The 27,129-nt window shown below is 37.9% G+C and overlaps 1 long non-coding RNA gene across 1 annotated transcript; it reads left to right on the forward strand.

Annotated features, from left to right (window-relative positions):
• Positions 1–9,984: 9,984 nt before the first annotated feature.
• Positions 9,985–21,098, forward strand: LOC110356569 (uncharacterized). Its single transcript, XR_010475394.1, has 5 exons — positions 9,985–10,072; positions 10,164–10,253; positions 15,577–15,684; positions 16,482–17,070; positions 18,183–21,098. It is a non-coding gene; the product is annotated as an uncharacterized LOC110356569 (long non-coding RNA).
• Positions 21,099–27,129: the final 6,031 nt, after the last annotated feature.

Consider the following 27,129-nt stretch of genomic DNA (forward strand, 5'->3'; position numbering starts at 1 on the left):
TCTCTCTGGCCTCTTTCTCTTTATGACAGCTTTAGAAAGGAATTTCAGCTTGAGGTCAAAGGAAATTAATTACTGCTTTCTTAATCTGTGCTCATCTACATTTAGAAAACTTGGGGCTTTTCACTAACATATTTGTGTCTCATTTCTGTGTAGACCCAAAGTTATAAGACTTTTGTCCTTTGTGAAAGTGCATAAATAGCCTTTTTCATATCAGAGGCCAGATTTTTTTTTCATGTCATTCACAGTTGTGCATATATGGATGGATGCCAATAGAACCAATGGAATGTCTCTGGCTGTACATTCACTGCACCCGAGGTAAGACACTTGCAATGTAACTTTAATTCAGACTAAAGATTCCAGAATGATGCCAGGTGTAAAAAACCCCACAACTCCAATAACAGCAAAAACAACCCAACAACAAAGAAAACCAAACCAAAGAAGAAATTATACTTAGGATAAAAGTCAGAAATGGGATCTTCAAAATAATTGGTAACTACTTCTGTAGGCAGAAGGATGAAAAACGTGAATATCTGATACCTGCTACCTACCTCCTGTTTTTACTAAATACATCATTGGTTAGTTAAGGAATACCCAGCTTATGCTTCAAAGAACTTGCAGTCCAAATAGCACATGACCCAGTGGGCTGGCATCAAAACAGAGAGGAAGGGGACAAAGATAGGGACACCATGACAATAGTCCTTGATTGAAAAGCAAAAGCGTGTGCAAAACATGGTTAAATGCTGTTGTAGCATGAAATGTAAAAATAAAAACTTCCCGCAAATTAGGGCCCTGATCTTGTAATTAGGTCATTTGAATTGGTTCTTGCCTCTTTCATGACCTCTGACTGCTTTGGAGAAGAACCAAACTTCTTCCACAGAAGAAAATATTTTTGTGAATTCACTTCTTGAGGGAGTCGTTTTGGAAAGGAAATTTGACTGAGAGATGTCCCTGGGGTGATCTGATGAACGAACTGTGAGTGGGTATGCCATGCACCAAGGATCATTTGAACAAGTAGTACTACCATACAAGCATGATCTATTAGTTTAAATCTATAAGAAATTTTATGTACTTTGCACGTGTAAAACTACAATATGAGAAATACAATTTTCTGCAGAACATAAGTATTTCTTACATGCATTTTGTGATTCTGATTACAAGTCATGGAAATGTTGATGAAAACTTGATAAGTTTTGAGCCCTTTGGCATAGAACATTAAAAGTTTCACTGATCTATTTTCTATCTTTTGATCAGCTTTGCCACCCACTTAAATTCCCGCTACCAGAACTGTGTGCTCTTCTTAGGTGCTGCCTCATTCTCCCCTTGCAAGCAGTAAGATTGGTGAGAACAAAACCGCAGCTACAAAGCAGAGCCAGCTCATTGAATATTTTGCCCTTCATCTGTCTTGACTGAAATTGAGCTCCGTTATAAACGCATGCAGAAGGGACAAGGTTTCGTGGAAGTCACTGGTAAGCCCTTAACATCGGACCTACTTGCATTAGAGTGAGTTTTGTTTTTATGATTACCCAGTTTGTAAAACAGATCACGCAGACCTTATGATGTTGCTACAAAGCTTTATGGGGTAGCAGTTAAAAGTTTCAAGCCAACCATCCACAGCCATGGGTGTGATTGTCTCTTATCCACAGTGTTGGTTGGAGCAGTGTGACAAGAGCTACGACACACTGGGATCAGGGTGAGTTTGAACTTACACAGAGCACCCCAGACCTTCTTCCAGGCCCACATCTGATCTCAGATTTTGATTTAATCACTGTGCTTATAAGGCAAGCTTGTACTTAAGCATGAGTTCTGGCCTGAAATGAAGAAATAATAAATGTGTAACCATGAAGTTCTCCAAAACCTAGTAGCTATGCTGAAAGAAGTCCTGAACAAGCCTAAAATTCTGACACTGTCTACAGCCATCGAGAGGTGTAGTACTACATATAGATGTAGCTGAACTAAATGTCAGTAGCTTGGATAACAATAGCAGTAAAGTAATACCCATGTGATCTTCGCTATGAGGTGGCTGTTAAGGTGAATAGCCAAAGTTACATGGGCTTGTACTCAGCCTTTCCTAAAGCATAACTTGAGAATGCTACACTAGTACTGATAGTTAAGAAACTTCACCTAAAGGTAGCTCTAATCATGCTCTGTAATCTCATTTTAATTTTGTAAGAGACCTCATCTTGGAAGACGTGGACTGAGTCACTACACAGCAGTCTATGAATTATTTCACTCCTTGGGAACAAGAGTTTTGGCATCAATTGTCCAAGATGAATGTCACATTGAGGTGTGAAAGGATTAAGTTGAAAGGCCTAGTTAACACAGACATGGCACTGGTGACAGAATTAAGTGCTAATGATATATAACAAAATGCTATTACATGAAATAGGATCGTTTTCACCCAGTTTTTCGATTTTGTCTGATAGGACTAGTAGAACAAAATGAAAAACTATTCATCAATCAGAGGTCTGGCTAGGTCAGACACTTTGGTCAAACAATGTGAGTAATTCTACCTACCTGCACTATAATTTATTGCAAAATTAATGCTGTAACATGCAAAGCCATTGTCAGATAAAAGTAACTCTTAACCTCAAGAAAAAAAAGAAAAATTTCTTTATTTCTTTCTCTCTCTTCCCCCCGCCTCCCCCTCAACCTGACAAGATTAAACCTTTTTAATAAGTGGAGGTTTAAGGGTGATTCACTTCTAATGCTTGAAAAGAGGACCTTGGGCAGGGTTTGATACACTTTCTCAATCATTGACTAAACCAAGATATATTAAAAAAGGGAACAAAAGAGAGTGCAAGGTATTCATTTTTGTTAAAGTTTGCCTGCTTTATTACAACAGAATGAAATCAAGTCTTAGTGGGAAGAACAAGCTTTGATATACTCTACTTTCTATGAGAGTTTTCAGGACAGTTTATTCTTAACAGATTAAAATACAATAATTCATCAATTCACAGTCTTAATTGCACTGTTATGAGCCAGGGAGATTAATGGCATATTCTTATTTTTAAAATGTTTAAAACTGTAGTTTGTTATAAAAAGGTCACTTATGTCTGGTGTTTGATTGGCCTTGATTGCTTTTGAAAATTAAATTGTTACATTAGCTGTGAAGTAATTTGTAGTTTCTAAAAGCGTTCTAAGGTTTTCATTAAGTATCACACACGCTTACAGGAGAGACCAGAAACTGAGTGGAAACCTTAAAAAACACTCAGTGTGTCCAGAATTCATAGCAGATCCTCACAACCCTGTCTTGTGAACCTTATTATATCCATTCCCCAGTGGGAGAAACTGAGGCGGACAGAAAGGGTCTTTCCTAGAGACTCATAGATATTCTTCCAGCTGCACCCTTTCTTTATTCCTTCCACACACTGTTCTGCCATGCAATGTGGAGAGGAGCAAAATCTTGTAAAACTCTAGGGGAACAAGAGAAAAAAGAGCATCTCTCCCATATCCATCGCTCTTTCTCTTGGTCTGCCTCCTGTGTCATTCGAAGGATGTTGAAACAGATGAAATTATTTATCTGCTCTCTATTCCACCACTTCATTCTTCCATCTCTTTTTCATATATATAGTAAAACCGATACTAGCAGCTGAAGGTAGGATAACAGGAGGAGGTAGAGTTGTTCATTGCAGAGGATTTGCCCATGTTGTGAACTGTTTCTCTGGGATTGCCTGTACTAGAATAGATTTGGGAGATGGAGCCTCTGAGTAGAATGAATCTGAATAGGAAGCAAAAGAATAAGGAGCAACTGCTGTAAATATGAAGCAACTCCAGATATGCTGCCGCACATCTAGGATTTCAGATTTTTCCTTACAGGTCTATTCACTCTCTATGGTACTCAGACACTATGGTGAAATAGAGCACTTATTGTAGTTCTGTCACATATGTAAACTGATTTTAGGGGAAAAAGAGGTACACTGTAAGACCAGGAGCTAAATCAGAGGTGGTGTTGTAATTGCCAGATAACTTTCCAGGATAAAAGCCATCAAATACAGATTACAATGTGGAACTAATCAATTTGGAAATAATTTGTGATAGTTTTCCATTTCAGTGCAAGTGAGGCAACCATAAACAGTAGAGATGTGGTTTATATCTAAAATAATATCTTCTATAAAAAAATAATAAAATGGAAAAAATATTGAAAGGATATTGTCATTGACAAGTCTTCCTTTCCTGTATTATTTCTTTTGAAACTTACACTCCAGGGTTGCAGACTGCAATATCTAGTGACCTGCGTAAACTTGTATAGCAGCTGGTGTAGGGGTGTGATTCTATTATCTAGGCTTCACATCTTACCTGCTGGGAACTTCCAAGAAATGATGTTATAGTACAAGTAATTCAGTTTTTCTTTTTGTTGTGGCTTTCCTAGAAATATTACGGTGGGGATCTTCAGGCATACATTCTCTACTTGTGCGTGTGTATACATGGAATTCCACCTGAAATATGGTACCTGCAAACACCTGCAGAACTACAAATGGTCTTCATTTTATCTAACTAAGCCTTTATATCACCTAACACCCACATGCTGACTGCAGTTAAAGTTTGCTGCCCAAAAAGCTCATCTGGACCTATTTAAGAAGACAGGAACATGAGACTTTGAATTGCATCCTTGAACTTTGCAGAGTCTGGATGCAACTTTCAGCAACCATATCTCTAATAACCTCTCATGGTTATTAAATTTTAGTGATTTAAATGTCATGGGCAAATCTCACCAATTTTTGTCCCTATAGTGGGGCAAATCTCACCAGATTTTGTTGGTATAGTACCGTGATGCAGGTTTCGTGTGTTGCACAGCAGAGCACCGACTGAAAGTCTTCTCCACATTTCCTGGGGCAGTTTAGGAAAGGTGTAAAATCCACCCTGTGCTGCCCCCAACAGGCAGGTAAGAGCACAGGTGTTGAAAACTCCTCTTGGATGTGCTATGCTGGGTGCCATTCACAGCGCTTAAAAGAACCTTAACTTTGGTCTTTTGCAAGAAGCTTTGCCCATGCAGTCCCCATTGCGGAGTAAGCTTTCTGCTTTTAGGTAATGCCTATTTCATCTGTTGTAAAGATGTGCCTGAAAAAAAGACTGGCATTAGCCACATATCCATAAAAGCCTAGCAACCAAGAGTATTATCTTATTCAGAAGTAGAGCACTTTTAAGGTTCAGAAACATATATAAAAATTGGGTCCTGAAATGGTCATTTTTCCCCTCTGCTATGCCATTATAGCGATCAGCCAAGCTTTTGCAAGGTAAATACTTTTGGAAAATAAGTGGAAATTTGCTGCAAATCAGTCCCTTTTGTGCATGGCCACAGGAGCATGTTGAAATGTTTGGACACTAATACCCATTCATTTTCTTGGCTCCATAAATAAAAGCCGCCAGCTATGTGACGGCCGTGAAATGGTATTCTTCAGGACCCAGCAGGAAGCCCCATCCTTATTACCACTGCAGGGGGCAGGACAGGCCCAAAATAGCAAGACAACTAAATCAAGACATTTTCAATGTCTAACAAAATGACTGTGGTTTAGAGAGAAGCAAAAGGTTGGAAAAAAATTGGGCCGTTTTTGTACTTAGCGTAATACCTTTGTTAAAAGAGTTTAGATAAGAAAATAAGATATTAAATTTTTAAAAGTGCATAAACATATTTCTGAATATCTTTCAAAATATGTAAAGATCTTATGGAATTATAAGCAGAGCATGCTGCTATCTAAAAGGACATCCCCTTCAAATCATGTTTTCCAAATGGTAGTCCATGGTTCAGAGTAAATAATATCTTCTGGCAATATTGTTGTGTTTCTTGGTTTTTGATGGAACCAAAGGTTTGAAAAAGACATTCAAAATCTGTCAGTAAGACTGGAAAACTATTTTGCCACACAAAAAATTACAAAACATGAAAATATTTAGAAGGATACAAAGTTTTGGACTAAGCCCTTGATTTTTCTACAGGTTTATTTAATTTTTATGGGCTTCATATACCAGGCTGTGTGGTCCAAGATTTTCTCATGAAAACATATTGAAGGGGCTCAGTCCAAATAAAATCTCTGTTAATGCCATGTGCTGTTTTACATAACTGAACTGTGCTAATCGGGGAAAAAGATTAAAGTAGTTTTTAAAACTTAATTCCAGGTAAATGGAGTATTTTAACTGTACAAAGAAAAATTTATGGGATACCACCTTGCCCCAGGGAATCAAAGATTAGCCTGATGAGGTTTTAGTGAATTAGTAGTTCATTGCTGTATTCTAAAATGAGTGTGTCATTCTCTACCAACTACACCACTTAAACATATGTGGGAGGTCTTAAATTTATTTTACTTTTATTCACTTGTGATTCTGATTCTAAGTTTTCTTAGACAAAGTTGAAGTAAGGATATGCCTTATACATCAGCTTTTCAGTGAGGTATATGTACGTGTGTATACCTATAAATGTATATGTATACATACAAATGTACACACATTTTGGGGAATTAAAACAGTTACTCAATGTCTTGTTACAGAAAGAAATATTCAGCTTTAGTTTCAAGAGAAAATAAGTATTTTACCTGAACATTAAGTTTCTTTGCACTGCAAAGAAGAAACAACAAAGGTATAATATTTCAGAGGAAAATAGATTCAGTGTCTTGTAGACTAACAAGGGCTTTAGAGAAAATGAAACGGGGGAACCCCAGTGCCAATCCGTTGCTGTCTCCATCTCCTTGTTAGGCTGGAACTTGAGACTAACACCAGGCTTAAACTCCCTGGCCATTCAAACTCCTTTATATTGCCTATCCTAGCTCTGCTCTGGAATAAGCCAGACTGTCCAGGGAAATTTGTACACATGACAGGAGCGGCTGGTATTTAAGTTCTTTCCTTACAACAACTGCTTTGCTCTGTTCGGCTCAATAAACTCAAGTCTGAAGAATAAGGCAACACAGCTTGGTCCATGCAACCAAACACACTGCGTGGTAATGTGCAAAGTATTCAGACAAACTTATTCTTAGGCATACACACATACATACTGAGGTAGCTTATAAAATCAGAACTCTGTTATAAATAAGGACCTTCGTAATTATAAAAAAAAATAAGTCTAGTTATTGGTTGTCTTTCCTACAGCAATTGAAAGAAACATCAAGTGCACAATCCTGATGGTATCCAGTAAAGACACAAGCAGGTTCCAAAGGTGTCGTTACACAAGTGAAAACCATTGTAGTCCATTGCCATCCTATAAAGATCTCTGCATCGTTTTGTTTCACCTCCTACCCATCTGGCACAGGTTTTACAGAACAGGCAAGTTGTGCATCCCGCCTGGTGGTAACCATAAACTTAATCCTTGTGCACACGAGCACAGGCAGCCTCCCGCTTCCCATTACATGAGTAACTTAAGATACACCTTTGGGGCGCTGACAGTGACCCAGATACACAGGGCTGCTTGCTGCCCAGCTGTACAGCTCACCTTCCTGACCTCTTGGTTTAAAACAGCAGAGGATCAACCGGTCTACAAAAGAAACTGTAGCAAAGGATGCATTGGTGTCAGGACTATCATTATCGTAATTGACACTACGAAAGTAATTCAAACATTAAGCTTGTAATCTGTGCTGCTGTTTGTATCCACTTAATTTAAAAGTTACAAGAGTAAAATTAATTTGAATCAGTGGAGATTCACCCCCTTACTCATTTACATTTGGCCCACTCAGTGCCTGAAAAAAACCTTGCCAAATTCTCCGAAAGCTTGTATTGGCAAGATGACTTCCAAAATAATTAACCCTGCAAGTAGGATTTAACAAACTTACATTGGATACGTGAAAGGAATAATACCTGAAACATCTTTCTCATGCTCAGCCTTTTATGACTCAGACTTTAATGATTGCAATAAACATTAGCTTACCTAATAAAAACTCCAGTATTTCAGAGCTGGCTCACAGTATGTTAACTGCATCTGGTGTCAACTGGAGCTAATTAATATTTTTATAGGTGTCTTCTATCCACTGTAGTTTAAACGGAAATATTGTGGGGTGCTCACATCAAAGCTGGAGGCAATTGAGAGCCGCTGCTTGCTTTCTAGGTTGAACTTATAGCAAGTAGACCAATTTTTATAGGATTGTAAAAGCTAAATGTGGCTATGGTTCATGCAGAGAAGCACTTTTCCCTGTAGCTTTCACAATTCAGCACTAAAGCTCGTGGCTTGTTTGCTGTGAGGTAGCTGGAGAGATAGACAGAGGGACAGCGGACAGATAAACTGGCAAATAGCTATGCCTATACTTAGACAAAGCACACAGTGACCCAGACAAACCACACTTTTTCCCCCCGCCTCCTACTAAAGGCTTTAAAAATGTGCTCTATCAAGCATTTACTTGTGGTGCAGATAAGATTTATCTAACAAGACTGGGCTAAAATTAAAGAGAAAGATGAAATAGCTCAAGAGGTGCTAATATGTGTTTTGAAGCGTACCAATCGGCCTAGTGCAATGTCACAGCCCTGGGCTACATTTGCAAGTGGTCGAGCACCTCCTTTTTAAAAGGTTAACCTACAAAGAGCACACAAGCCCCTCTCTATGAATATGGGCAAACACCCAGGGAGCTCCACAACAATAAGAAAATAATGACATCAACCTGACCATGCTTAAGTACATAACATGCTGAAGGTTCACGGTTGTGTGGCCTGGAACAATAAAGGAAAAATAAAGAAGCCTGCTTGGTAGGCCCCAGCTGTTATTAGCCATGCTGTGAGATCAAGGGAAGGTATGATATGGGCTGCCATTTCAATTGAGACCAGGTTAATCTCTCAATTTGTGGAAAAGAAAAACTGGAAAAAAAAAAAAAAGGGAGAGAAAGCAGTCTTCACTCCACAGTGCTACATATGGGACAAATAACAATATCCCTATTTACATAATCTGTCTTTAACCCTTTCCTAATAGAGACTTAATTTCCTAAGAGTCACAAACTGCAGACTTAATTTCCCTGCCCACCAAAATGAAATACCAAACCTCCATTAACCATTTCTCGTTGGTGCTGCCCTCAACTGCGTCTGACATCAAATGCTGCCGACACTGGCGCAGGAGGGACCACTGGCTGCTGCTGGGGGACCAGAATCTGGTATAGGGAGCCATGGATGCCATTGCTTTTCTGCCACTAATCTGTTTCTAGCACTTGGAAAATAATTTAAAATTTGTGCCATCATTTACAGGCATGGAACATGGCAAATAATACCACGCACTTTCACCAATACTCTCTATTAATACATTGTGCTTCTTGACCGAAGCACTTTGTAGGTAAAAAATAGTCCGATTTTGTGTGACAGTATTGTGTGGAGGCAATGTGGTGACTTGATCTCATAGGTAGTTTTGATGTGCAAGAGTTTGTGCTGATGAGGGTAGAGAGGAAAGTCCAGGATCCTATCAGGTCACCCCCAGACCTCCTGAAGCTCCAGGTCAAGGCAGGATTTCCAGCAGGTCTGTCGTGGAAAGCTGCTCTCCTGCAGACTTGGAAAACTGAAATGGTGTATCTTGAAGGGTATAATTTATTAAATAATAGTCTATAAGTACCGCATTGTGTTATACCTGTTTTATTTGTAGTTTATTAGGTGTAAGCCAGTCTGTATGCACAGCCTGTGAGGCTCCCTTAGGGAGATGGTTAACTTCTCCTGACTGCTGTCCTCCACGTCAGCCCTCTGGAATAAGGGGAGATTACTCCTTCCCCAAGAGCATCTGAGCATCATCACAGAAGATGAGGCAAGGGAAAAGGGACCCTGCAGCAAGGGCTGAGGCCGAGACGCTGCTGAGGATGGGGAATAGAGAGGACTCAGAGGCAGCGAAGGCACAGTGCTCGTGGGGAGCCAGGGGACTGTGCGCAACTTGTCAAAATTTAGAAAGTCACTGAGCTGCCGATCTGAGAGCGAGCCTGAGGGGGAGGACCCACCTCGTACAAACACAGGAGGCAGGGAGAGAATTTTGCTGAGTTTTTCATTCCATTATCTGTGTTCCTTAATTTTCCAGAGGTTGTTTTAATTTTGAAAAGTTCATTGTTCTTGTGTCTGGTGTCAGAAAAACTGTCTCATGAGTATAGGAAGACAGAGCTGTGCTCTTGGTGCTCTCCCTTTAAGGAAAAAGATGCAGGTGGTGTCACCTCAAAGCTCTGCTGACTCAGCATGGCAAGTATTAAGACTGATTAAAAAATGGTGTTTGTTTTGTTTTGTTTTTTCTCCAGGTACACAGTGATTTGCATGTATACCAAGCTGAAGCAGGGGCAAATAAGAAGCCTGTGACGGGGCAGAAAACAATGTCCCTACAAATCCAGGTGAGCACTATAAAATCAGTCACTACACAACCACTTTTTGCTGAGTTATCCTTTACCATCACAAAAACGTTGACCCATCAGTAGTCAATATATTTATTATTTTTTTCTCACTGTAGGCTTTGCTCTCAGCTGTGCTCATGCCTCAGTTTCTTAAGACTTTACATTATAACATTTCATTGTTAATTTATGACTTAATCAGACTTATAACTACCTGAACAACAACAAAAAAATGTTTTCCCTGTACATCTAAACTACGTTAATTTTTGTTGAAAAGTTTAAATAAAATGGTGTTTAGAGAATGTGATAAAGACAATTTTTTTTTGACATGTAGAACCAGCTTTAGCCATATTATTATAGAAGATTTTACCTTGAGATAGTAGTTTTACACAGAAAGTACTACGTGACTGATACTTAAAAACTAGCAAGTGTCCTCCACAGCCAAAGAGAAATACTACCCACAATTCTGATGCTCTGTAATCCCACTCCATTAATTTCTATTCATATATATGCACGCGTGTGTGTATATATATATATATATATTAAATAGAGATATGTTGTGATAGTTGCTGGAGATGCGTGTAAGGAAGATGTAAGTATAAAAGATCCAATGAAAATCCTCAAGTTTATACCTGTTTATTCACTTCTGTTCCGTAAATCAACTTTTAAAATTAGTTTATGAAAGTACTCCAGCAGAACATTTACTTAGGAATGGCAATGGAGGAAGCACTAATTCTAGAAAGGATTCTGAAAATCAACTTACTGACACAAATGTGCCTGTTGACAAAGAAAGGAATATGAAACCTGGTTCCTGTAGGATTCCTGGACAGGTGTAATTTTATATTATTAGTGTAACCATCATGCTTATATTACTACTTTTTTGAAGACTATGTATTTTGAGAAAATCCTGTTGGTAATATGAAGTATGAAGTGTTGCAGAGAAGGCAGCATACTGATAGGCTTGTAACGTTCTTCGTATTTTCTAACTATAATAATACATATTTTTTACCAATGGCCTTCTGTTACAAAGTGGAGATGGGCAACATTTGCTCAAACCATTAACAGTGGCCAACTCTTCTCCATGAAAGATTTTGGTGGAGATTCTTTAGCATATTCATTTTGCCTGAGATTAGGGACTCTATTAGAATCTAAAATTATTTGTAGTGTATTCAAAGAGAAGTTTCCCTTTGTGTATTTTTACTGTTACATTATTTTTGTGTGTGTGATTTAAATATTATACCAAAGTACAAAAGACTTGAAGTAACTGTTCGGCTCCATTTGTTTTTCAGTATTGGATTAATTCATTAACAACATATTCCTGAAACTGTAAGGCCAAAGTGGTCAAACATTGGAGAGTGGTTAAAACCAAAATCTTCTCCTTGGGCTCCTCAGTACTCCTTTTTCAGAATTATTTAACCTTTGTACTATTTCTTCCTTCTCAAGCAAATGTACTTACCTGCTTTTCTCTATGGGCTCAGTAGCTCCCTCCTTCACTTAATTGACAGAACCAACTCAATCTTTGCCAGATACACGTAACACCTTGAGGAAAGACCGAGTATCTGTCCTTTGAGCTGTATGTGGTCTGTGGCTGCTTTCCCTCCAGTACCCATTTTGTCTGTTATTCAGAACTTTAAATTCAGTGCTTTCAGATTATAATGAAAAACTTCCAGATGTAGAGTCTAAATTATCATTCTGTATGTTATCAGCAGGGAACATCGTGGAGTTCTAGTGCTTGAATGAGTGCTGTGTGTTAACCATAATGTAAAATATATAGCAGTAACAGGGAGATCACATCCCAATTAACCATGATATTCTTGCACAGATAAAACTAAATCTATAACCTACTTCTTTCCTACTTGCTGACTCTTGAAGCAAGATGTGGTCCCAAACAGTGCCATGGAAATATATGGCATGGCTTCCTTTACATTTTTAATGTAAGGAGTATGTTCTGGACCTTTCTTCTAAATGTATGTACAGGGAACCATTAGAAAATATTTGTTTTGTCTTGTTGGCAAATAGTTGCTAGTACACGCTAAATCATACCTTGTTTTATTCACGCAGCACTTAACAGCATTGCAACCAGGTGTTAAATAATAATAGAGTTACATCAAATGGCTTGGTGGTTCAGTTGGGAGGAGAATCCAAAAGTTCAGATACTTATCTGGACCCTCCCAAACGGCGCTGGTCTGGAAACTGAACTGAAAATATATCACTGGAAGAGCTGCTTTGTACAGTAGCACCCCTTTTTTTTTTCTGTTTTGTAAGGTACCTTAAGGTATAGAAGTCCGAGTACCTGCAAATAATTATATGGTGTGTTATCTATTCAAAGGAGTGTACGAAGCCAAGGACTCGGGACTCGCTGATTTCTGATACTGAATTGGTTTGTGTTTCCTGTTCCCATTACAATGAGGAGAATGAAGAGGAAAATAATCAGCAAAGTAGCCTTTAAAAAAAAATCTATCAGAAGCTAAGATATCATATCTTATTGTTTTTAACAGTTTCTTAAATTCTTTCTAACTTCAGTAAACCAATTCTTATATATTTTTTTATGATTCTGAGCTCTCCATGTATGCAAATATATTATTTGAAAGGACAGTAAACTGAAAATAGAGTAAATTAAATTTTGGCAAGCACAGTGTTTTATTGACAGTGACAAACAGGCTTTTATCTATCATTTCTGTACCTATGAAGCCTTTGGCTGCATTTGAAGACAAAAGTTCTGGCTTTTCTGAACTCATGAAAATTAAAGTTCTGTCAGTAGAACACCCCAAATATTTCCTTACTGGTGAAATCCAGCACCTAAAGACACCAATTGCCCTGCAGGTGTGTTCAGAACAGAAACCAGCCCTACTCATTGCTGCCTCTGTGGTCTTCAGTCTGTGTTTTCTCGTAATGAAGCTGTGCTCACAAGCAGTAGTGCTACCACATTGAAATCCTCAGCCTATGGCTTTTCAGGGGAAATTTCGCTGGTGCAAGATTTCAATCTAAAGCACCTTGTTTATATATATTGCCATTGAATTTGTTCCCAGAATAGATGATATATTTCTCGTTTCCCTGTGGGAAAGATGACTATTGTAGAGGTGAGAATATGGTGATCATTTTTCTGTCCCCATTTTCTCTTTGGACTTTATGTAAAAATAAGATACCATTGGTGCTGTGGACAAGTGTGAGACCACCAGCTAATTTTGCATAGCCCACTGAACAGTTAGATGGGAATTGCTCTTCAGGGTGTTCTCTTTGACAATAAACAGAAGCCTCAAGTCTGTGTTTGGCTGCAGTTCAAAAAAATTCCTAAGGAATCCTACACACTTATGTATATGAATACAAGCAACTGCACATTCCCATACAGTAAGATTGCAACCACAGTTATTAACATTTTAAAATGAGTAAATGCAAATAAAATGACTGGGTACTACATGTTACGTTAAGATCAGCTATATGAAAAGCAAAAGGATTAAAAGTTAATTTCATCCCTTTTAATTCAAGGGACATATAAATGGCATTCTGGGTAGAGTCAACTCCTCTTTTATCAGTCCTTTGATGCTGCTTTCTCACTGATTCAGTTGTTCAAATGCTACCTACATAATAAAATCCTGAGTTAATTTACTAAGATTTTACACCAGTGCAAATGAAAGAAGGGAAAGTGCTAAACAAGGCAATTAGCACTCTGTTTAGTGCACTCCCAAAATAAATGTAGGCAATTTACAATTTGGCAAATGGCACTCTATCCGGATCCAAGTAATTTCAGCCTAAGGGGCTGGTGCAGTTCATTAGGGGTGAAGGGAAAGGGTCTTTGTTTTGCTTTGCTTTTTAACTATATGTATATATACACACACATCCAAATACACACGTTGCTATTAAGGCCCACCCCATTTTATAGTACAGCAACAGATGTGACCCCTCCTGGGGTTATTAGGATTTCTGGTGGAAAAATGTCAAGCTCTGTCCTCACACTGTCCACATCAATGACCTCATTTATGGTGATAAGGCTCTTTCCAAAGTGAGGGATTCCAAAACTGGCAACTCACTGATAACCTCCCTCCTTTGTGGCTTTCTTACCATGATGGTTTTCTGTGTACTTACATGTTTATCACTGGAGCTGTTCAGATCAGATCCATGAACCTGGGAATGTCCTGAGTGAAATGATAAGATAAAGCACTCTGCAACTACAACTGACTGTCTTTTTAATTGACAGGAAGACTGCACTATGACTTCCATGTTTATTCTTGTAAGCTCCTTATTAATGCAAAAATAATAGCTGTTATTAATGCAGAATCACAGCCAGCATTAATATTTAAGATGTAAGAATGAAGGAGGTTAAATACATGTTTATATTAGTTTTAAACAAAGAGCTTTGCAAAACAGTTAAGGCAAGTAATGATGACCATACTCACAGATAGTGTATATGGTGTGAAATACCTGTTATGTTCTGGGGTTTAAATACATATTTTTAGTGGGATAAAGGTCTTTGATTAGTCTCCCACTTTGTCATGCCGTTGTCTCTCTGAATTGCTACTGCTTCTTGCAAAAGAGAGTACAGATTAAGATTCTAAACAAAATATGTAATATATGATGATATTAACATTGCTTTCTTTTTTGTTTATTCAGTCTGTAGAGCTCTTTTATATGATGGATCATGAGGTAAAAGCATTCTTTTGTGCCCTCTAGCTGCTGGTTGCACAAATGAAAGAGAGAGGGAGAAAACAACCCTGTGATTATTAAATTCTCCTCATCTTTAGGGTTAAGTACCCTGGCTAATAAAGATGTCTCATGAGGATAAAGTTTCTTTCTTGGCAATGTCACATCCGTTTAAGTAAAAATGATTAGGATGCTTTCAGATATTCAAGCAGTTACCTTTATATAAAGCATCTACACCAATTCTTCATATTGTTTTTATCCTCTGAGAAAGCCTGACATTGCATTTCTTGGTTAAGCAAACCTCCCATTGAGAGGAGGCTGTGAGATTGGGCCCTTTTGTGCTGTAGAAATCTCTCTCTGTTTTGCAAGAAGGGAAAAAATAATTCTTATGTTAATGAAAAAATGCAAGAACTATTTCATATCATTAAACACGCTGTTTCAGACTGTCACAATTTAGCCTGATCTTGTGTTGAGTAATCATTAAGTCCTTTGATTTCAGACTCGGTTTTATTAGCATCACTTTTGCTGCTGATCATTGTACCCTCATATTACAAACTGTTACATTCTCTTTGCTAGGTTATTATACTGATACGTTTCTCAACACAAATAATTAAGTTTCTGCATTGTTTCAGTTTATAAATAACGACTAGTTGTTTGTGGGGTTTGTTTTTGTTTGTTTTTTCTTAAGCTGTTCTTTGAACATCCTCATCATCCAACACCTATTGTACATGCTTAAAGTCTTTGGAAAAGATTATGGACCCAAACACCACTGGTCTTCTCTCTGGATTCTGCTTGGGTATGTGTAAATTTGGGTTTACACAGGCTTAATTCTTAGCAAAAAGGAGATAGTTTCAACAGTAAAAAGAACTTAATAACTTGTAGGCACAGTTCAGCACTGGCATGGGTTGCCAATGGAGGTGTAGAGTCTCTGCTGCTGGATTTTTTCAACAAGAGGTCACACAAACACATGTCAGGAATAGCTCAGGTATCTGATCCTGCCTTGCGGTAGATTTGCAATCTAGATGAACTCTCTGAGTCCTTTTCACCTAAGTATTTTTATGATTCAGTGCTCCTGCACTTTGCAGGTGAAACTGCAAATGCCTGAATTGCATTGCCATGGGTAGAGCCCTTCCTTCCCCTCACAGCTCTGCCCATGTTTTGGAGACAGTGATTGATCCTGATGTCCATCCACCCCCATGCCGTGGAAGACAGGGAGGTTTGTCAGCCTCCAGGTGGCTGTCAGCAGCCTGTTCTCATCAGCCAGAAGTTGTGTGTATACATATATATATCTTTTCACCCCTGCTCATCATCTATTTAGGTGGGCATTTTCGTTCTCAGAGGTGAAACTTAAATAAGACAAAATGAAGAAGTCTTTGCTGAACTGTACGTAATACAGTAACATTCAAAACACATCTGATTCTTATTCATATCTCAGAAATTAAAAGGAAAAATCCCTTTCTCTCAGCATCAAACATTAGATGTTATATTTTTCTTACCTCCTTGTTATTTCATGAAAGTTGGAGTATAGAGGAATATCTGTGATTTGTCTTTGTCCTTGTAATACATATGCATCTTTTCTATTCCTGTCTACAGACTAAATAACTCTAGGAAAGGACCATGCAAGATAAAAAGGAGGAGCGTAACTTCTGAAGAAACAGTTTTGCTCTGCTTTGGATTTTCCCAATATCATCTGTTCTTTGTTTTGAATACATTTTTTTTCTCTGTTAAGGGAAGAAGAAATATACCCCAAGCCAGTCTTGTGTTACAGCTTCTTTACCTTTGTCTGCCTAACTCAGCTGGTATTTAATTGGTCAGCAATGGGAGGGAAGTCTCCTTTGAGGTAATGAATATTGACTGTTTATGTTGAAATGTCACTGTGAAAAGAAAGCCCAGCACCAAAGAGGCGGAACTCAGTGTGAGAGTTTCAGACACAAAGGAGACACCAGCAAAGCACAGGCATTGAAAAGCAAAGCAGCTGAAATTCAAAGAAAAGATGAAACAGAAATGGTCTACATGTGTGGGAATTTTAAGCTGCCAGTTGACAGGTGAAAAAGTCATTATTCCACCTGTTAGAACTAAGCGTAATTGCTTGTTTTTCCTAAAATAACACAGAGACTCATAATTTTTCTTAATTGAAAATTCATTGAAACTTATTTACAAATACTTTACTTCTTCTTTCAAGGTAAGTGGATTAAACTCATTAGCCAATTTCTCTACCTCAGACATGTCAGAAAGAAGACACTGCATTTTCTCCATTTTATCAGGTATTAGATAAATCAAATCTTCTATTCAACCACCTTTTTCCATAAAGAAGCTTTAATAGCAACTTTAGAGTTCGCCACGCAAATTTAACGTCCATTCTATAACACTCATTGATTTGGAATGAATAAAGGCTGGTGTGCAGCACCCAATCAATCCACTGCATGATGTCCAGCCTGGAAGATTTCACTGGTGCATAAAAGCTGTTCTTTGTTTCCAGTTGCGTAAAAAGCACTTGTGTGAGGTTCTGATGTATTTTAAGCCGTTTCTTATCTAGATGGCATGGAGAAGCCAACCAGCATATTTCTGGGCTCCATAACTGAGTTTTCATTCTTGAATTCATTGTTCTTTCATCTCTGTCATTTTTTTGTGGTGATCTCTAGGGAACTCTGCTGAATAGTTTTTGCAAGTTGACTCACTGCTACAGAATATAACCTCAAATTGTTCCATTTTGCTCATCTGAGTCCTTCAGTATTAAGATTTGATGTACAATGATTTTTTAAAAATTATTTTTAAAGTAAACACTAGCTTTATTTTGGGTAAAATTTGCTGTGATCTAGTTTAAATTATGTATTATCTTCTAAGGACATTTATGGATTTCAGTAAGGGATAATGTTTCAGTCATAGATAATGTTTCAAAAAATAATCGATCTTCTTTTTAGATCCCCTCATATTTGATTTTATATTCTGTATTAGGAAGTTCCACTAAGCATCTTCGGGAAAGCAAGAAGAAATAAGGAAAAGCTCTTACAAGTCAGTGTGTCTAAAACAAACTATATCGCAACCACATTCTGTTTTTTCCTGTGAAAAAAGTGCTCAAAAACTTATACTGTGTCAAATGTACCTTCATATTAAAGATAATAGTTTTTTTCAAGCAGATGGGAAGATTACATGAATGGTGCAAATATTCCTTCAGAAATCTGACCCTTTATTTTCAAATCTTCACTTTAAATAGTCATGCGGTGTTTTAAAAATGTTCCTTGAATCAGACAAGCGTTTGAATCCAGTAGGCTTTTGTGTTTTATTTTCTCGTAGTGAATCTTTGAACAATTTCTGCATTAGCTTCAATCTGGGCCCATTCACACAATGTGTCCACCTGGGACATCCTGCAATCCTGCAAACAGTGGGCTGCTGTCAATAGGAAAGTATCATCAGGACCTGGACTGCAAACAAAATGTTACTAAATGAACTAAATGTGTAAGAAACATCTGCAAAGTGCCATTTCTATGCAGTCAGCAAAGGCTTTGAAAGGTGACGCTTTCCACGGCCTCAACGAGAGGATGGCCATGTCCCACAGCACTGACCATGGGCAGGCAGCACGTTTTGGGTTTAGTGTTTGGTTTTTTGATTGATTCATTGTTTGTTTGTTTGTTTTCCTTTCCCCAGAAACTTTCAATGGCTTCAGGGAACTTTCTGTATGTCTGAAGGGTAAGCTGCTTTCCACTTGCACTGAGAAACAGCCCTCACATTACTTGAGCCTCCTAAATGGCTGTATTGTGCAAAAATATATGGATATACCTCGGGAATGATCCAATTTAATAGCAAATATAAAGTATTTTTAACCTCGGAAATGGCGGAGCTAAACTTAAGAACCAGATACTTCTGCATTAATTCTACAGCTTGGAGCAATGAATGGAATACACTAGCATTTAATATCCTTCCTTTGCTATTTATTTGTTCTCCTTCAAAAAAGAAGGAAAAAAAAAAAGTGTTTATTTTCTTATTTTTTAAAACGTTCTAACATTTTATCATTAAGGTCCTCAAAACACTGATCTCTCCAGTGAAGGTTTATTTCATATCTTGCTGTGTGGTTCCAAAATACTTGGATTTAGACTGATCTTGCTTTGTTTTGATTGTGCATCTCTACACAAACAGAAGATAACATTTTTAGTCACAATTGGGTGTTATGTTTGAACTCTAACCTGTGACATTCACCTAGCTCGATCTAACAAGCTTTGTGTTCCCTGTCCAGATGAAGAGTGATACTTCTTCATTAGCAAGATCAGTTTCACCTTTAAAAACCCTTTGCTTCCCTTTTGCATTAAGCCAGATTGAGATGTCTTGGGTCATGATGACATTTCAGGAGGATTCAGAAGCAAAAGAGGGAGTCATTACATCCGCAGTTCACCTGCAAAGAAGATGTCATTAAAAGAGGAAGCAAAATGAACCCCTGTCAACTTGCTAGGGCCCAAAAGGTAATTCTGCCATCATATATGGAGCAGAGTATGATACAGAATCCTATTATTACTGACACCAGATAACTTGCTGGTGTAAAAGGTTCTCTTTTCCAGAAAAGTTCAGGTGATACTGAATTTATTAATGTGTCAGTTTGAGGAGACGTGATGTCACTTCTGTTGTCTGCAGGGATGAAAACTGGAGTGTCCTTGCTCCTGTCAACACACTATCAGCTTAATTTCTTTTACTGTGCACCTTGTTGCCATCTGTGGAGGGGAAAGCAAGGGATGAGAGTGAAGTGTCAGGGTAGATGCCTTTTAAAAAAGAACTACTAATATTTGATATTGATCATTTTAACCTGCCTTTTTCCAAAACGCACATTTATTACACTAATGTTTCTGGTGAGTGGTTTGCCTGATCCCACCAGGATCTTACTCATATGACTTGAAGCTTTACCTGATCATGTAGATTTACAGAAAATGGATTTTGTTATTTTCTAATATTCCTCATTCAGAAAATATACAGATTATTTTCTTTTCTACTTGATATAAAATCTAGCAACTGCATTCCACTCCAGTGTGATTGGAAAGATAGTTGAAATTTTCAGACTACAAAGGTATGTGATACAGTTATGCAGAAATACTGATAGAATCACATCTGGTGGTACTGACTGAGAGCAGGAAAAATTCCAAGTCATGTACAGTATTTCATAAGGTGGCTTTGGTTTTTTGAAACTAAAACTGGTATCAACTTGAAAGCTCCTGGTTGTAAGAACAAGGTAAAATGTTTGCTTGTTTTTAACAAATAGATGAATAACTTTTCAGTTGTATTGCATAAGAATATTTTCATCATAAAAGCATTTTCTCTGCCTTCTCTATCTAGAGATACAGAATAACTGCAGAACGAATCCGAACACTTTTAATGAAAGTGGTATTACTAAACCAGAACATTTTCCAGGTGAAAAACATTTTGCCTTGCCCACTGAACGCAGTCTGGAATTTTTGTAGTAACAGGAAATATTTTCTTTCAGTTCTAAGGTGTCACATGCTGATTCTGTGCAACACATTTCAATCTGGGTATTATAACAACTCATCTGAAACTGATCTTAATGGATTTTTGAACTGCTAATATTTCAGATTTGAACTACATGTACTTCAATTGATGATCTGAGCATTCCACAAATACCAGAACTAGCATGTTTACTGCCCTGCAGTTGATTGATATCTCCTAATGAAGAAAGCACCTGGAAAAATGATAAAGGAAAGTTACTAATTGGTTTAACTTAGGTCAGCCACTTCATATTTTATAAATGAGGAAACTTTTGAGGAATTGCTGCTGGAAGCCATCTGCTAACAAATAAAATGAATGATAATCATCGGGTTCCACTTGCTGTTTACACAAAGTATCATCAGAAAAAAAAATACAGCTGCTGGCATCAAAGTAAGAGCAACGTAGGAACTCAAATTCAAAGTCCCTAATAATCATCTTTGTATTATAAAGTGTTAATCAGTTTGGTATACACAAACCTGTCAGCAGTTCTGGAGAGAGACTACTTGTGGTCACTTTTAAGAGCTGCCAGTAGAATTTACAATAGCAAATTATGATTTATTATTCCTTCCAGGACATCCGATGTTTCTGTTCCCAATTCTCCTTCCCTCCCCATCACCCCTTTTCCAGCTAAGACTGTGTCGGGCTGGGAAATATCCAAGATGTGTGTATTTCTCTTGTATCGTGAATAATTTTGCAAGTCATTAAACCTTTGTTTCTTGTCTTTTCTAACCTCTTCAGTAACCTATCTAAACAACTCTCAAAGGAAAATGAGTCAATCAGGAAAGAGGCAGCCAGAGTGGCAAAAAGACACAGATAATATAAAATGGAAAAGCTTTCACTTCAGGAATGCAAGTACCTCTTTGGGCCTCACCCCTTTAAAGACACGCACTATGTTTTACTTTATTGCTTCTGCTTGTGCGATTCTATCGAATCTGAAAGGCTACTAGTGCATAAAATTAAGCACGCTGAAGAATGGGGGAATACTTTGAGCTACATTTTAATATGAAGAGTGTTACATAAGCATAACAGTGCGAGATTCTTCTTAGTTTGTAACTTCTAAATAAAGACCTGAAGAGAATCTGCATGCTGTTTTGTACAAGTAAATGCCAGAAACCACATCTTTCTATAATAAGGGCCCGTATTGTTTTCCATGTTGGCATGGCAGTCCTGAGAAAATTAATTTTCTTTCATCATGAAGACATACTTTCTTCCTGTGCTATTAGAACTTTGGCTGTGTTATGTGCAGCAGGTGTAATTTACTCTGGACCATTTTGAACAACTCAGTTTAAGCAATGCTGGGTGTTTTGTCAGGGTGACAAAGGGGAATTACATTGCACCTATATACAGTAGACAATGTGTGGACAACCTGTAATATTCTCTGTGGGTAAAGTTTAGTTCTGGGCAGAAAGCCAAAAAAAGGCTCATGCACCACTTAAGTCCCACTTAAACCCTATTTTGAAGGCTTAATAGTACATAGGCCATGTTCTGGCCTCTTGCCCAGGAGTGAATTTTACCACATTAGCATCCCCTCTCTCTGCATGCAAAGGGGGCAAAAGGGCAAAGCTTTTGTGCTGGGCAGTGAACTGATTTCTGGAAAACAACACTGGTCTCCTCAACTCTAAAGAAAACAACAAAACTGTTGAACAACACCTATCCTGGTTTGTGGCTGATCCACCCTCCCTTATGTAGCGAGGAGTTGCATTGTGCCACAGAGCCAGGAGTCTGCCTCACAACTGACACATGGCTGGTGCTGAAATTTCTCTCTGTGGCTGTCCTGCATTGTTTAAAGATCTTCAGCTGTCCTTTTCCAAGCTTGGATTATTTTTACCTCTGTGGTGACTATTAAGAGAATTAGAAATTTTTATCTCTGTCATTTCAAAGATTTCTGAGATCTTGTAGTCATAGGAAAATGGCTGATGGCTTTAAACTGAAAGAGGGTAGATTTAGTTTAGATATGAGGAAAAAATTCTTCCCCATGAGGGTGGTGAGGCCCTGGAACAGGCTGCCCAGAGAAGCTGTGGATGCCCCATTCCTGGAAGTGTTCAAGGTGAGGTTGGACAGGGCTTTGAGCAACCTGGTCTAGTGGAAGGTGTCCCTGCCCATGGCAGAGGGTTGGAAATAGATGATCCTTAAAGTCCTTTCCTTTCCATGATTATGAGATGTGGCTTTTTGTGAATGGATCCCAATCCATGTGGACTAAGTAGACTGGAAATCTTATTTCCTGATCAAATTTTCTAAAAGTGCATTTCCTTTCTAATTAGCAAGCAGAACATGTAACGCAGTAAGTATACAATTCCCTTTAATAATTGTTTTATCTTTATTTTTAAAACAGAACACTTTAATGATTTACTTAGAATATCTTTTAGACATCATTTAAAAGACAGAAGCTTATGCACATTAAAAACACAACTCCTCTCTGAAAACTGACCTTGTGTCACCAAGATACTTGCAAGGTTCTAAAAATATTTTGACACATTTTAGTTTTCAATCGTTAAGAAGGGGTTTTTTGGTACATATTCATATTGTGTCTTCATTTCCAGAATTGTTTTTAATTAAAAAAAGACTGTTTTGTTACAGTGGACGATTTCAACCCACAAAATATCCCATTGTGCTTGCTATCAAAACAAACAGGTGCACACAGCAGCGTGCACGGTATGCAGTACAGTTGAGCAAACAGTTTATATAAAGATTTAAGCTCTTTTGAATGATGCAAGTTCAAGTGATATGAATTGAAGCCAAGTGTTCTGGATGAAGGGCTCAGTTCTGAGCAGCTCTGGATGGAACCCAGAACCTGTTGATCTCTCTGGGAATTGTGGGCACTTTATACCGTATAAGAGGTGACAGCCTCAGTTTGAAATACCTATGAATTTTTATCAATAGGAGAGCTACTTTGCTACTGAAACACCATGTTCATTCCTACCCACATATAAAAAACTCCTTCTGTTTAGATCTTTGCAGAGGTGTCATAAGATAGGAAGACATGGAAAATAAAATCTGCTAAAAGTCAAACAGAAGATGACCAGAAATTAAAGAAAAATACCTGTGAAGTTTCAGGATATCTCAGTTTCCTATACAGTTTTTTTATTCCTGGATAGCCAGGGTACCCAGCAAGGAACTTTCATGGAGAAAATACACTTTAGAGCAATTACTTGCCTTTCCTTTCTACAGGCACAGCAATATGGAGGTAGAGAAAAACAAGAGCACAATGATATAGTAAAATTCTCCTCCCTAAAAGGAAAAGCAGCCCGTCGTTTGCTGACAGAGTGTTGTGATCTATGAATATTTCATTAATGTTGGGCTGGGGCCACTGATTCAGTTCAGACTCCCAATTAGCACTCTGCACCTGTCTGTTGTTATCTCTTCTTACTCCTCTGTGATGTCTTCATTTATCCCAACTGGATGGTTCCTTTATGTCTCACCCTTCCTACCCTCCTGCTCCTTTTCATGATACTTCGATGCCTATAAATTCTTATATCCTCATCCTGCAATGGAAGGAGCTGCTTGCCAGGAGTCCCTGAGAACTCCCTGGGGAAGGAGTCCCAGGGAGATCCTAATCTTAATAACAGTAAACATTTTCCTAACCTGGCCTGTGATGTTACTTCTTTTACTGGCAAACACCCTGGTTTCTTAAATGGCTGCGAAATCCCTCCATCAGCTGTCCCTTTCTATCTCCTCTACAAGAACAGTCACTACATACTGTTCTGGTTCTAACCTAATTGTAATCTCATCTAGTTGAACTAGGACCTTTATCTGTTCTGAACAGTGCTATGCACGTGTATGGCACAATTTCTGTTAATAATATAAACTCATTCTGGTCACATACAATCCAGAGGATCCTGAACATGGCAAAAGGTGACTCTCCCAGGGTCTGGAGATGCAGGATGCCCCAAAAGGAGTTGTGGTGTATTGTGATGCTAAGCAGCTTCACAGATTTTCGATCTGAAAATGTTTGAAACTCTGAACTAGGCTGAATTACTTTGTTCTAGGATGTTAAAAGTACTTGAATCCCTGCAACTCAGGATTGATTCAGCAAGTACAAACTCCTGTACCTTGAAGTGGAGTTGGAGAGTAGAAGGAAAGAAGTAGTTTTCAAAGGGAAGCTCCTAAGTAGACAGTATCATTTTTCCAAGTTGACAGTTGCAGTTCTACAAACGAAAATACTTGACTATCAAAACATAGCTGTTGGCTCAAAGAAGGAGAAAACATGTCTGTTTCTTATAGACAGCTGACCACTCACCATGTGTGAGCCTCTTATTCTGGATGAGCACTATAAAATTTTAACTACACATACACAGACAGGTAGAGGTTTTGGGAACAGGACGTGGTTTGGTTTTGTTTCTACTTTCATTAATTTCTACTTCTATTATCTGGGAAAATCTTACATTCTAAATAAATGTCTTTATTTATTTAGACACTATTACATGTGTGTGTATGTTGCGTATAAAGGGTCTTATGTGTCATCTTGATATAGAATGTAACAAATCCTTTTAAGATGGCGAAATGAAGAAAAGTTTTATCCTTGAGGAGCTGTGTTGAGAGTTGGAAGCTTTATTAGATAAGTTTAATCTCATAGACATTTTGTGAATAATTCTCCATGAGCTGGTTCCTTCTGGGTCCTTGCTTTTATTTCCAGTAGTCAAAGTATTAATAGGGTTAAAGGTGCTGGCATGGTGAATTTATGGTCGACATCTCACAGTCCGTTAAAGCAAGATCACTAATGGGTGACCTTGAGGTTCGACCATTCCAGACTCAGGAAGATCAAGTCTCAGACCCCTTCTGCAAGTGCTCTGACCTCTCCATTCTTCCCCTCTATGGCCTAACCTTTAACTCACTGATCTTTGACCAAATTATTAAGCAAACACCTGCTTAGGTCTCTGACCAAAGACTGTAGACCAGGAGAACTACCATAATTTCATGTGAATTAGCTTTAATAATAACAAAACTAGCCTAAGGAGAAAATCAGAGGGTAGGTTTACAGTAAATAATCATGCTGCTATAGAGCTCATACGGAACAGACCCTTCAACAGCTCTTACCTACAGTAAATCAATGCTAATCTATTTGACTGTGATAATAACAGCTCGTCAGCAGATACAGTTTCTTTATTTGACTTCACTAGGACAATGACTAGGTAAAATTTATTTCCTATTACTAAAGCAAAACAAAGACTAAAATTAATCCTTTGATGCCAGGAATTTCCCGTTGGTAATAATGCACAAACTGCATTAGTGTTCAACACAGTTGCTAAGAGTAACTGGAACAGGAAAACAGACTGAAAAATATCTGATGATGTCAAATATGAAGCCTGCATAATGTTATCTGAATTACAAATGGCCTGAATTTTCCCAGATTTTCTTAGATCGCCTGTTCTGTTTTCAGTTTTTGCGGTGTGATTTTATAAATCTGGATCACCTGAGGTTTACTCAAACCTGAGTAGTTCTAGCATATAGATTCTTCCTAACTAAATTGACTGTGGATTTTTTTTAAGACTTAAATCACAAGAAGTAGTGCAATCTTAAATATTATACAATAATAGCAGACCCATAAGAGACCAGTGTAATTTACTAAACAGGGATTTTTCGCTTTAAGTGAATACAATTATGAACACATGCTTACTCACAGCTGACTTCATGTGCCAGCTGACAGTGTTTGTGTGTGGTAACCTTGTGTCTGTTCATAGAGGTATCTGCACCGCTGAGTTGGGCATTTGCAAATATAAGTGTAATGGTCCTCTGCAAAGTCCATCTTTTACCTCTTGTCTTTGAAGAGAATCATGAAGGTAGTTTATTGTTGTAGGGGATGGATTTAACCTTTAGTGCTGATAATAGGTGAGGAAAATGAGATGAATTGGATGAGGTTTGGTTACAATATTAAGAATAATTGAAGCAAGGCTGCTTGGAGCTAGTGGATGCTACCTGATAAAAACCTTTGAAAGATGTGTGACTCCAAATATATGAATCAGTTTTGTGTTACCCAGTTTGAAAATCAAGTAGTTTCAATACCAATCTAAAGCCCACTAGAGGTAAAGGGTTTTTATTGACTGTTGGGCACTGAATCAGGTCTGTCTTTCCTTAGGTATGTAGAATAGCTACTTAAAATTTGCCCCCGTTAACGTTGAATATGTGCTTACATGTGTTTTAACCATATGAAGAAGAAATATTACTGATCTAATTAATACTTTCAAAATTAAATAGTAACTGTATTTATTTTCTGTTCACTTGAATGGCTCTCTTTCTACATCACTCTGTGCTCTTTTGATCTGTTTTCCATGTTATTGGTTGTCTTTCCTGAAGATATATGGTTTTATTTTCATTAGTAAAATAAAATCTAGCTAACTATATTGTGAATGAAATTAAAGGCAACTTAATATAAGCCCATCTGCTGTCTGTAAACCAGTATTAAATGTTTGTTTGATCAATACTGTTTCTTGTGTACAGTGTTATTCAGATTGACTGTCCAAGTTTAAACTGATTTACATATATTATTTTCCATTCCCTGACTAGATTAGTTGTAAGATTAAACTTGGTATAATTGACTAGATAATGTAATAGAGTACATGCACATATATACTTGAAAACATAAGTACTTGGCTTATATATAGGTATTTACACCCAGAAAGGCCTACAGAAGCTTTACAGGAGGTCCAGGAAAATGTCAGTCAGATAACTGGGAGTCTCTGCATAAATTTTGCACTGGGTGGTACTGTGTCCTTCAGCAAAACTGGTGGCATCTTTTCTGGAGAAAAGAAATTGAATTACA

The sequence above is a fragment of the Columba livia genome, chromosome 11 (genome assembly GCF_036013475.1).
Source record: "Columba livia isolate bColLiv1 breed racing homer chromosome 11, bColLiv1.pat.W.v2, whole genome shotgun sequence".
Lineage (NCBI taxonomy): Eukaryota > Metazoa > Chordata > Aves > Columbiformes > Columbidae > Columba > Columba livia.